We start from the raw sequence: 13006 nt of genomic DNA on the forward strand, positions 1-13006 counted from the left end.
GCAGCCCTGCTAACACCTTTATTTTAGCCCAGTAAGATCTGTGGCTTTCATTAACAAAAAATAGGCATTTCTTATATTTGTTACTTATAAACAGGTTTTCATTTGTCTTCTAGATGGACAGATATTATAAATTACTCAATATGTTAAAAAATTCCTTGTCACAGAAAACCAATGATGCTTTCAATTTTATTATTTTCTTGAGGTATAATGTACATATAGTAAAATATACACATCTTTCGTGTACAGATTGATGATGATATTTTACATCTGTAACCACCAATTTGAACACCACCCAGATCAAGATATAGTATTTCTGTCATCCCAGAAAGCTTCTTTGTTTCCCTTTCTAGTCAGTACTCTATTGGTCCTCTACCCCCAGAGGTGATCACTATTCTGACTCTTAACACCGTAGAATAGTTTGCCTGTTCTTGAACTTCATATAAATGAAATTGTACATTGTGTATTAATTCCTTTAGATCTGGTTTCTTTCAGTATGTTTTGAGATTCACATGTTGTATGTGTTAGTATAAATTAAAAAAAAAAAAATCATTGAGTCAATTCTGACTCATGCCAACACCATGTGTTAGAGTAGAACTGCTCCGTAGAGTTTTCTTGGCTGTAATTTGTATGGAAGCATATCACCAGGCCTTTCTTCTGCAGCACTACTGGGTGGGTTTGAACTCCAACCTTTAGATTAGTAATCAATCACAGTTTGCACCACCCAGGGCCTACTTGTTAGCATAAATAGTTCCTTTTTATTTCTGAGTATTCCACTGTATGGACATGTCATAGTTTGTTTATCCATTCTCCTGTTGGCGTATACCTGGATTATTTCCAGTTTTTGCTTATTATGAATAAAGTTGCTTTGTACATTCTAGTATAAGTCTTTGTAGACATATACACTCATTTCTCTTGAGTACACATCTCAGAGTATAATTACTGAGTCATAGGAATGTTGTGCTTAATTTTATCAGAAACTGACAACAGTTTTCCAAAGTGACTGTAACTTGTTATACCCTACTTGCACTGTATGACCATCCTGGTTTTTCTTAATCTTAGTCTACATTTGGTATTGCCAGTTTTTTTTTTAACCATCCTAGTGCGTATGTAGTAGAAATTCATTTTTTTTTTTTAACTCTCAATGAAGTCAGTCTAAAGTGACCTCAAATAGCTGGATTTGAGAATATTTTGATTTTGTGTAATGAAAGAAAATGTTAAAAATGACCTGTAGTCATTCCTGCTTTTTGATAGTTAAAAAAGCCAAAAAACAAGTGAACAAAAAACCTGTCTATGCAATCTAAACAAATCATTTATTTTTCCTCACTTTATTTAAAATAAGACTAGTAATTAGACTCTCAGTTTTGAGGTTTGGATTTTAAATATTAATTTCTTGCTTTAAATAGTAAATTTCACATCTCAGTCTCTTCTGGAGTAACACAGTTTGTGCTGTTGCAAGGAGAATTACTCTTCCTTCTCCCGCTTATGCAAACATCTCAGTTTTTATTTTCTTCCTCTCCTCTCTAGATTTTGAGGGTCATCATTTATTTCTGATGTTTAGTCAGTGAAGGGTCATTGGGAGTCCTGCATACTTTAGAAAAGACATTGTTCCTACTTTATAGGACAGGCTTATTCTTTGGTACTGGGTGGGGAGGTAAGTCAGTTTCATGACTTCTATGGCCACAGCAGTGGGCCCTATCATTTTCACAGCCTGAAACGGACCTGATTTCCTTCTCCTTCCATTCTATGGAGCTGGGTCCAGAAACCTCTAAATAGCACCCTGAAAAATTAGGCATGACTAAGCCACAGTAGCTCAGGGGAGCAATTTTGTTTCTTGTCATTGAGCCCAGTTATTTGGTGTAGAACTCTCCCAACAGAAGTCTGACTCTCCTAATTTATATCAAACGCGTTTAGGAAGCCTGGAGTTTATTTTGGACTTCGTGATAGGTTAGAAAATAAGCATACAGAGAGCTTCATTCTTGCTTTTGGCAAGTGGTTGTATTTTGTTTTGACTCTTCTACTGCTCTCCTATAGTGCAGAGAGTTCTGTCTGAGTCAGATGTTCTGCAGAGCCTGGGATAGTGTCACTCCCAGAGGGTGCTTTGATAAGGACATTTCCTTGGTAATGTTACCTGGTCTTGGTTAAATTGTAGCTCTCTGATAGAAGTGAGAGGAAGAAACCTGAGATCTGCTAGCCCTAAGAAATCAGTGAAATAAGTTCCCCCTAAAAACAACCAAAAACCAAACCTACTGCTGTCAAGTCGATTCCAACTCATAGCAACCCTATGAGGACCCTGGCGGTGCAGTGGTTACGAGCTTGGCTGCTAACCAAAAGGTTGGCAGTTTGAATCTACCAGCTAGCTGCTCCTTGGAAACCCTATGGGGCAGTCCTGTACGGTTGCTATGAGTCAGAAGTTCTCCCTACAGACCACCAAAATTTGCCTTTGCCTTAATATACGCCCTAAGAACATGGAAAAATGAAAGTTTTATGTTAGGAACAAAATTGGGAAGATGAACTAAGATTGTTTTCCTTCATTTTAATCTTTCCTTAGTGTTGTAAATTACACTATGTAAAAGCTATTACTCTGTTTCCTATTGGATATTTGCTGTGACTTCTAGGAAGTCACTTAACCTCTCTGTACTTCTTCTTCTTCTTCTTTTTTTTTTTTTTTTAATGACAGGTGGTACTAATGATATCCAAGGACCTATGCCACATAGCATGGTGTTTAAGGAGAGATGGGGTTCTAATTCTACCAGATATATGACATCTGGCAAAGTTAGTCACTTTCTTGGTGCCCTATGTGAAATGGTGATAATTATAGCACCCACTTCCTAGGATTGTAATTTTGATTCAGTGAGGCAGAAGAGAACTTCAAATTCCTCCTGGTACAGGACAAGTACTCTTAAAAGTTTGTTAAGTGAGATCTACCTATAATATGTGTGATAATTTGGATTTTCTTAGCCTTATTTCCTAGGTATCTTCCAACATTCTTACTGGAATAAGGAGGAAGACAAACTAGTATTCACTTTTTTTTAGTATACTGCTTTAATTTCATTGAAATAAATTTCTGAATCAGATTTCTGTATGATATCTAAAGATATTTTGCAAAATACAAATTAGTAAAAAGAAGAAAGTAATTAAATGACCTATATGCTCACTAGATAGATACAATCATGTTGTCATATTTCCAATCAGACTTTGATTTCTTTTCTACTTACAGATTAAGTCATTTATTTACAAAGTTGTAATCATTTATATAAAAAAATTTGATTCCCAGTCTTTGCATTTAATATTCAGTCATAGATATTTTCCCATTATTAACTAGGATTACTAAGAGTCATCTCACTAGTTGTATAATATCATTTTGAGTAGATGCTCTTTGATTTATCTTTTGCCAGATAGTTGAACATGATGATTGCTTATAATTTTTCAATGTTATAATGGTGCAATAAATATCCATGTTTATACTTAAGTTTACAGGGTTGATTTTTTTTTTAGGGTAAATTTCCAATGGTAGAATTACTAGGTCAAGGTGTATGAATATTTTGAGGACTTTTGGTTTACCAAGTAACTTTCCAAAATAGTGGCTACCAGTAATACATCAGGATGTCTGTTTCATCTCATTCCTCTATCACTGATTATCATAATTTTTCTAATGTATGACAAGTTTTGGGCAATCTATAGCACAGTGGTTGAGCATTCAGTTGCTATCCAAAATGTCTGCAGTCTGAATCTACCAGCCGCTCTTTAGAAACTCTGTGGGTCAGTTCTACTCTGTCCTATAGTCGGAATTGACTTGACGACAGTGGGTTTTTTGGTTTATGGTACTGTTACTGTTTTACTCTGTGGTGCCTAAATGTTTTGCCATGGATTTGCTTACTAAAAGTTTGTGTTCTTTTGAGAAATGTGTATCCATATCCTTAATTTGATTATTTAGAAGCCTTGGTGTTTTTCTCACTAATTTGTGTGAGTTCTTTGTAGAGAAGAAAAATACTACGCCTATATGTGAAATATCTACCAAGAATATTACCCCCTGTCTGTCTCTTATTTTAAGATTTTTTTAATCATACAGAAATGATTGAGAGTATATAGTTAAATCTGTACATTTTTTCTGTTGTCATTTATTCTATAGTTTCTAAGCTTAGAAGTTCTTCACTCTGTAGAGGTTTGGTAAGTGTTCATTCAGTTCTGTTTTCCTCTAGTTTTTCTAGTAGTTTCTGTATGCACATATGTATGCCTATATATAAGTGACATTCATGCACCTAAAGAAAAAAAATGATTTTGGTGTTTCCATAGTTTTTCTATATATAAATTATTGCTAGAACCTGGACTCAAACCCACATCCTTCACATTTCAGTACTTGGTTAGAAAAGCATGTGGTGCCCAGTGGAGTTCAGTAATAATCCCCAGTGGTAGAATTATACTTATGGACATCACCATCAAAGAGTATTTATTGACTGCTCCCTTGGGTGGAGTCAGTGTCCAATCACATTAGATGGACCCTCATCCTACAACAGATAGTAGTCAAGAGATGGAAACTTAGAGTTGCTCAATAAATACTAGCAGTGAAAGCCTCTGAAGTGAGATCACCAGCAAATGACTTCTCTCCTGGGCCTTCAGTTTCGTCATGTGTGAAATGAACAAGATGAGCTAAATGATTTCTAAGGAGCTTTGCAGCTGTGAAATTGCTAGATTTGGTATATGGAAATATGTGCATGTACAGACAGCTGTGCAAAGATGAAACGCCTTCTGTCTACATCCGTTCACCTCCTATTCTCCAATTTTCAGCATCATAGATTTTGCTCATTTACACACTGGGAGATGGGAAGCCAAGGACTTATAATATGATGAAGAATTGTAAGAGTCAAACCACTTAGAAAGTCCAGAGACGCTGTTCATTTTTAGATGAACCTCCATAGCAATTAAGTGGTGCTAAGAAATTGACCACTAGGAAAGATGATTTTGGTTACTCACACCACCTCATCTCTTAAAGTTGCCTTGTTCTCTTAAAGCATCAAGGGGCTACTAAACCTTTCCGTTTGTTTGTAAGTACTTGTCAAAGCCTCAGTCCCAGATGTCTTCAGAATTCAGAAGTTTTTTCTGAGTTCAGAAATGTTATATAGTACATGAACTAAATTTTATGTACCATCCCCAAGCAAAGTTGGGATAACACCCCTAAACAAATACATTACTATTTTTGCAGCAGAATTTGTAAATATTCATGATAATTGGATAAGTAGTGACTGTAAATAAGTAAATAAACTCACTTCATTTCATGTCAGGTTCATCAAATGAGATACAAATAACTTGGTTTCCATAGCTTTTTGGATTTGGAAAGTAGATAAGTTATTTTGGACCTGACTAATAGACGTTTTCGAATTCATCATACCAGACTCTCTTTCTCAAAGCTAGATCTGATTATGACCCCTCTGCAAAACTCAGACTCAACTGAAATTGAAGGCCTTCATCCTATGTCTCATCTAGCTTCGCAGCCTTGTATCTCTCTACCCAAAGCAGTAACCTCCTCCCTACACTTCCACTCACATGGGCCCCAACCATCCTTATCTGCTCAGACACATTTCAGACTTGCTTACTCCTGGTGCTTTTGCCTGGCTGGTTCCCTCTACCTATGACACTCTTGTATCCCATTTCTCCTGGTTCCAACCCAGCTTTCTTTCTGCTGGTAATCTTAGCCACCTTTCAAGTTTCCCTTCCAGGGGATTCTCCTAGATTCACCTATTGGAATGACTCATTCTCTCCTTTGTTCAGATTCTATACCCCATATCTTTACTATGGCACCTATCAAAGACTGCCTAGTATTAGAATAATTTGTATGTGTGTATTGTCTACTAAACTATCCACCCATAGAGCAATGATTCTCAAACCTTGATATACATAAAACACTGTTTGTCTATAATGCATATTTCTGGGTCTCCCTTACCTCTTCCTCTCAGGAGTTCTGTTTTCAGTAGGTTTGAGTGGGACCCAGGAAACCGCGCATTAAGAAGTCTCTTAATTATTTAAACTTCTGTGTTTCATCTCCTTGAGTATAAGGAGCCCAACAGCAGGTTCTGTTCTTAGGACTCTGGAATCAGAACCTAAAACTGAATTGTGGCCTCAGTATCAGTCCACACACAAGTGCTGTCATTGCTGTCCTTGTCTTCTAAGTATTCTCCTTTATGCTACTCTTACAAATGAAATCCGTAAGATATTGTGGTGGGGAGTATGGTGTAGTTTCTTGGTAGAGCAAAACTTGAGTCAGTTATGCCTCAGTAATATCAAATTTGGAAAATGGCCATGGTCGGTACAAAAAGGTCAAATGCCAGCAGACTGGCAGGGTGATGTACATTCTGAGAATATGGGATTGTAGACTTTTAAGAGTTGAAGAATTCATCTGGTCACTTCCTCTGCCCAAGACATTCATTTAAGAAGTGTTACTGCCTATTCTGTATTTACTGGTCTGAGCTTGGAGAGAGCCTTGTTATAGCTCTTACCGGAGCCCCACCAAAGATACTTCATACTCTTCTGTTTCGGATTCTGATAATAATGATGCTGATGAAACTAATAGTTGGTGTAGCTCATATTCATTGAGCTCTGTGTGCTAGAACTATGTCAATCACTTTATATAAATTGTCTCATTTAATCAAGACAACCCTAAAAGGAAGTTTAATTATGACCTTATTTACCTGTGAGGGTCCAGCTACCCAGAGAGTTTAGCCAGCATGTCCATGATAACACAGCTCAGAGGGGCTGGGGTAGGGGTGCCAGGCCACATGAGCTAGCTCAGCAGCCCATGCTCTGTAATACTGTTCCAGCTGCCACTTTTGAAGTTCTTGGTGTCCTGATTTACTGCTATATTGAAGCTCTGCTCCATCTCTTATGCGTTTGAGAGGATTTGTTTTTTCCAACCATGTCCTTGAGTATGTTATATGTGAGTGAGTATAACCTCAATTGTGTCTAGACATTTGGTATATGGGGAACTTTTGCAACACAAGGATATGCCACCAGGATAGCTGGGTGCTACTGCAGCTCAATAGCTCATAAGAGAAAAGAAATTAAGGGTAATTCCTACTAACCAGTTTCATCAGAGCTTCCAGACTAGGAAGAAAGGCTGACAATCTGCTTCCAAAAATCAGCCAGTGAAATCCCTATGGATCACAATGGTCTGATCCACAGCTGATCACAGGGGTGGTACAAGACAAGGCAGAATTTTGTTCCGTTGTGCATGAGGTCACCACGACTCAGGGTCGACTTGATGGCAGCTAACAACAACAACCTAGTAACCCCCTTTTGTTCCCTCGGTGTGAATGCCAGTGAGCATAGGCCTGTGATTTAAGTGAGAGCTGAAGAATGGGTCTCTTAGTGGAATGTAGGCACCTTACATTTAAATCACTCTTCTGTAATGGGACAAATAGAAAGGTATAAACCACATAACGTGGGAATTGTGGCCTCAACATCAGTCCACACACAAGTGGATTTTAATTAGTTTCACGACTAAAGTCAATCAGATGGTCACCTTAAAATGAAAGAATCTAGACCTGTTTCTGTTCTGTACCCTGCTCCTTTGTAGTACTGTTGACGATGGAAAATACCACCATTTGGACCAACTATAAATTGTACTGATTTCAGTGAGGAATGCAGTTCTTGAAAACATTTAAGTGCTTAACAAATGGGCCATGGCCGAAGATTGAGATGAAGATAGATTTGACTTGGCATCATTTACTTAGAAAGAATCTTATTTTAGAGGTCACAATGAATACACAATAGAAGAAAAGAGTCAACAAGCTTGAGACAAATATCCTAAAGCCACTGGAATGTAACATGGAAGGGGCTGAAGAAATTTTCTTGAGCATAAAAAGAGGAGAAATAAAGAGAGGAGTTAGAATCAAAAACTTTAAATCTAAAGTTTCAAGGAAGTTATGCAAGCAGGAAGCTACATCCCCCATCAGCCTTACATCTGCTTGGTGGCTCATGCCTTATAGAGCAAAGCAAGCATTCCTTAGGCTGGCTAGAGAAGTTTGTCTCCCTACCCCATTTGTCTGCAGAGAAGAAGTATGCGAGCATGAGCAGAGTGGTCAGATGTGGACAAGTACCCCATAAAGCATACACATGTGAGCAAAGCAAATTCTTCCAATATGAAGATCGCCAAAAGAAAATCCTGCGTGTTCTATGGTTTTGGCAATATGGAATCTGTTTAGAGCTCTATTAACCAGCATTAAATTTCCTGCTCCTGAGAGATGGAAACTTGCTCATCCTGGTTCTGCTCCAGTTAACCCGCTCCACCCTGCTGTGGCTGTCTACTCAATATTTCCACCCAACCTGAGTCCATGCACACCACGGCACATCCCACTACCCCTCCATTGAATGCCCCTTCATGGTTAACTGCACCATGTACTTGGCCTGCCAATTCTTAAATCTTTAACATTCAAATCAGTTAATAAATCCTGATCATTTTGTCATTGACTTGTTTCTGGCCTGTGTCTTACCCGTTATGAAACATTGAGATATTTTTCAAACTGGGCTTTGTCTTTCCAGTCCTTTTCCACTCAGGAAATTCTAACTCTGCCAGAACTTTTTTTTTTTTTTCCTAAAATGCAAACCTAATTGTAATAATTTTGCTTAATTTTCTAAAGCAAAGTTCAAATTCCCTAACATGACTTAATCTAGTCCCGCTTTAACCACTGCGCCACTAGGGCTCCTTGCTTTTACCATAGATCCTGTATATCATGTGCTTTCCCTCCCTGGTTTGGTACTATATATTTCTGTGGTCCTTGTTTTTATTCTTTTTTATTTTTTATTGTTACTTTGTATTATATGGTGTTTTTTAAATTACCACTTGAGAATCACCCAACTGGAGTTCAACCCCAGAATTATTCTACTGTAAAGCTAGCTATTCCTTAAATGCTTTAATATTTGTGTTCTTAAACTTGAATGTTGCTAAGGAAGTCTAATCTCTAACTTTGGAATTCCTATAAAATGTTAATGGAGGGAATATATTTTATTCCCATTTGAAGACAGGAGAATGAAGCAACTCACCTTTCAATTATCCCTCCTAGCCCCGATTACTATTTATGATTCTGTTTTGGGGATTATTCCCAAAGTTTTAGTCAGGAAAGCACAATTGGAAAACAAAAACCCCTCTTTAATATCTCATATTTTGCACAATTACCATTTTTTGTTGTTGTTCATTATCTAACATTGTAAACGCTTTGTGGTTCCCAACCGAGCGAGAGGCAGCTTTGTTTGGTGGGTAAGAGCACAGACTCTGAAGCCGGATGACCTAGGTTCTGATCTCACCTCTGTCACTTAAAAGCTGTGTGACCTTGGGCAAATTGCTTATCCTCTCTGTTCCTTTGTTTTTCCATCTATAGACACCCACTTATCATATATCGATATGGTTAGGTTCCAAAGACCCCCAGGTCGTTATGTGAAAACAGATATTATACGAAAATGGAGGATTTTTTTTTTTTCCTGTTTTTAGACCATCCATTTGTCTGATTTTTTTTTTTTTATTTTAGAAAATATGATCATAGAAATAATAACAGCTAAGATTTACTGGTGTGCTCATCACTGTGACAAGTCCAGTTATGGATTATTCCTCTGTGGAGAAGGAGACTTGGAGGAAACAAAGCTGGATAAAGCTGGACTTCGTGATGTGGCTGGAGGGCCCACAGCTTAACCACTTCATCTTCCTTCTGTGCTGGGTCAGAGCTTCCCTTGTGGAGCTGCCTCCAGGCTTCCATTCCCACCACTGCAAGCCCTGTGTTCATGATCTAGGAACCTGCTCTGCCCTGTGGGCTTGGTGAGTCACCGAGGCTTGGGGCTTCCTGTGAGAGCGCTTGGAAGCCTGACTGCACACCCAGCCCCCCTGAGGTGGAGGCCTCAGGCCCAGTTTGGCTCACTTTGGGATGTTATTAAACTTGCACTCATTTCTTCCAAACACCCTTTCAGATGCCTCTTTCTTTCCTCCCTTCCCATCCCACAGCAGTTTTGAGCTGCAGGGCCTCAGGCCACATAGGAGTTGGGAACCCAGAACAAGTGCCCGCTAGCTTTGTGCTCCCTGCATGTCCACCTGGAGGCCATGGCCCCACGTGGCAGCTGGACACTGCGCCCCCACCATGCAGGAGGGGTCAGAGGGCACAGGGCAGTGTGGCCCAGCATCCCAGAGGCTGCCTGAAGACCCTCTGCCCACTGTGTCCTTAATGTGTAAAATAGTTGGATAGTAGATTTTTTTTATTAATTGTCGTAAATGTGAAATGTCAGATAACTGATATAATCGGTAAGTGAGGAGTAGGTGTAGTAGATTTGTTGTTAGTTGCCTTTGAGTCAGCTTTGACTCATGGCAACATTATGTACAACAGAAAGAAACATTATCTGTTCTTGCATCATTCTCACAATCACTGGCATGTTCGAGTTTATTCTTGCAGCTGCTGGGCAAGTTGATCTCACTGAAGGTCTCCCATGCCCTTGTTGGCCCTCTACTTCACCAAACATTATGCCCTCCCTTAGTGATTGATCCTTCCTGATTTGAGCATGAGCAGAGTCCAAAGCAAGCAAGTCAGACAATGTTTTTGTTGGCTATTTTTTGCAAGCAGATTGCCAGGTCTTTCTTCCTAGTCTGTCTTAGTCTGGAAGTTCCATTAAAACCTGTCCATCATGGTGACCCTGCTGGTATTTGAAATACTGGTGGCATGCTTCTACATCATAGCAACTCACAAGCCACCACAAAATGACAAACTGACACATGACTTGTGGATAGTGGATTTAAGAATTTAAAAAAAAAAACAAACCTGTTGCCATTAAGTCGATTCCAACTCATAGGGACCCCTATAGGATGGAGTAGAACTGCCCCATAGAGTTTCCAAGGAGTGGCTTGTGGATTCCAACTGCTGACCTTTTGGCCTTTTGGTTAGCAGCCGATCTCTTAACCACTGTGTCACCAGGGCTCTGATTTAAGAATAATAAGAATGAAAACACTCAAAATAGGACCTGGCACAGAGTGAGCACTCTAAGTGTTAGCTATTGATGTTGTTGTTAGAGGTTCATGTATTCATACGAAAACAGGCCAGTTCCCCTTTATTCTCTGCTAATACTTCTATCCAGAGTCTTTGAGTGGCACAAATGGTTAAGCACTCCATTGCTAGCCAAAAAGGTGCCAGTTTGACCCACTCAGAGGTACCTTGGAAGACAGGCCAGGCAATCTGCTTCCAAAAGGTCACAACCTTGAAAATCCTATGGAGCAGTTCTCCTCTGCACACCTGGGGTCACCATGAGTCAGAATCGACTCAATGGCAACTAACAACAACACTTCTGTCATTGGATCAAAGTGGATAATGTTTGGGGAGCAACATATCTGAACATCTGCATCTCTGAGGTCAACCACCAATGAAAGAACATTGAGGAGATTGCACTGCACCATAACCTGGAGATGAGTGAGAACACAAAAGCCTCCCTGCAGCTTGCCTGTTGAGAGGCCATTCTTGGGCTCACATACTTGCTGAGTGTCTCCCTAAAGAACTCTTCAGAGCAGCAGAGGGTGGAAAATGAGGCTCATTCTGCTTCCTGCTCAGGACTGTGGGAGTTCTATTTAAAGTAATTGATAGTTGAGAATGGCGTGGGATTTCTTTATTAGTATACCCCTACTCCAGTCCACCCGGCTGGCTCCCATTTCTCTCCAAGCCCCTGCTCGGTGACACCTTGGCAGCATGCCTCACATTTTATACTCTCCCTCGTGGCCAGCCGCAGTTCTACAGCCCTTGTGGCTGTGGACTCAGACGGAGCTGAGTTGAGAGGCAAACCCCAGAGGATTGCAACTTGCAGTGCTGTCAGTGTGATGCTGGGGGCATCAGCACCAGTGTATAGATACCTGCTCAGGCAGTCTGCTCCAAATCTCACAGAAGGCAGCATGGGGAAGGGCAGCACCTGCCCTTTGCATGACTCTTCTGGAAAGAAAGGGACTGTGAGATGTGGTTGGCCCAGAATCAGGGTGGCCTTCTAAGGATGTAGGCTTTGCAGCCCCATATTTTCTTCCCTTTCAGAATTATTTTCCCATTAGAGCAGTATAGAAAAAAAAAAAATCAAGCTTATTTTCCAAGTTCTATGGAAACTTCTGAGATAGAGACAGAGAGATAAATAGATAGACAGATAGATAATTAAAATAAAACAAATACTACTACTAAACTCAGGATTTATACCTAGCCTTCCTTTTCTTTCTCTTTCCTCATTCCCTGTCTTTTTCTTTTTCTTTCTATTTACCCTATTCTTTTCTTTTTTTTTAATCAATTCATTTATTCACTGTGTATTTATTGACTGCCTGCATTGTGTTAGGCACTCTGAATACATGGGTGAGTAAAAGAGACATTACTCCATAGAACATAATGACTTAGTGTGTGTGTGTATGAGGGGGGAGTAGGGGACATACAGTCAAACAATTTCAGAAATACAAAATCACACACTGAGATGAGTGCCAAGAAAGTAAAGTACCGAGAGTCATGAAGCTTTATAAAGGGAGCCTGATCTAGTCTGGGAGTTGTATGAAGGCTTTCCGTAGGATGTGACTTTTGAGCTGCTCTCTGAAGGATTAATAACAAAGAAGTGAAGTCCCTGGGTAGTGCAAATAATTAATGCGCTTGCTGCTAACCAAAAGTTTGGAGGTTCGAGTCTATCCAGAGGCACCTCAAAAGAAAGGCCTAGAGATCTGCTTCTGAAAAATCATTGACAACTCTACAGAGCACAATTCTACCGTGACACATATGGGGTCACCATGAGTCAGAGTTGACTCAACAGCAACTGGTTTAACAAAGAAGTGAAGGGGCAGGAAGACCTTTCTAGGAAGAGAAAACTTTATGCTCAAAGATTATGAGATGGGGACCTCCGGCAAAATGGCACTCTAGGCAGAAGCACCACGCCATCCCTCTACAGCAAAGACCCGAAAAACTAAGCCAAACAGAGAAAACAACAATCCTGAAACCCTAAAACATCAAATGAAGAGATAAAGAACTCAGCCAAG

The 13006-nt window shown here is 39.6% G+C and overlaps 1 protein-coding gene across 1 annotated transcript in view; it reads left to right on the top strand.

Annotated features, from left to right (window-relative positions):
• The window catches only part of STXBP6 (syntaxin binding protein 6), a 268679-nt gene that overhangs the window by 127154 nt on the left and 128519 nt on the right, over window positions 1-13006 (top strand). The window lies entirely within an intron of this gene.

Source organism: Trichechus manatus, unplaced genomic scaffold (assembly GCF_000243295.1).
Source record: "Trichechus manatus latirostris isolate Lorelei unplaced genomic scaffold, TriManLat1.0 scaffold00043, whole genome shotgun sequence".
NCBI classification, from domain to species: domain Eukaryota; kingdom Metazoa; phylum Chordata; class Mammalia; order Sirenia; family Trichechidae; genus Trichechus; species Trichechus manatus.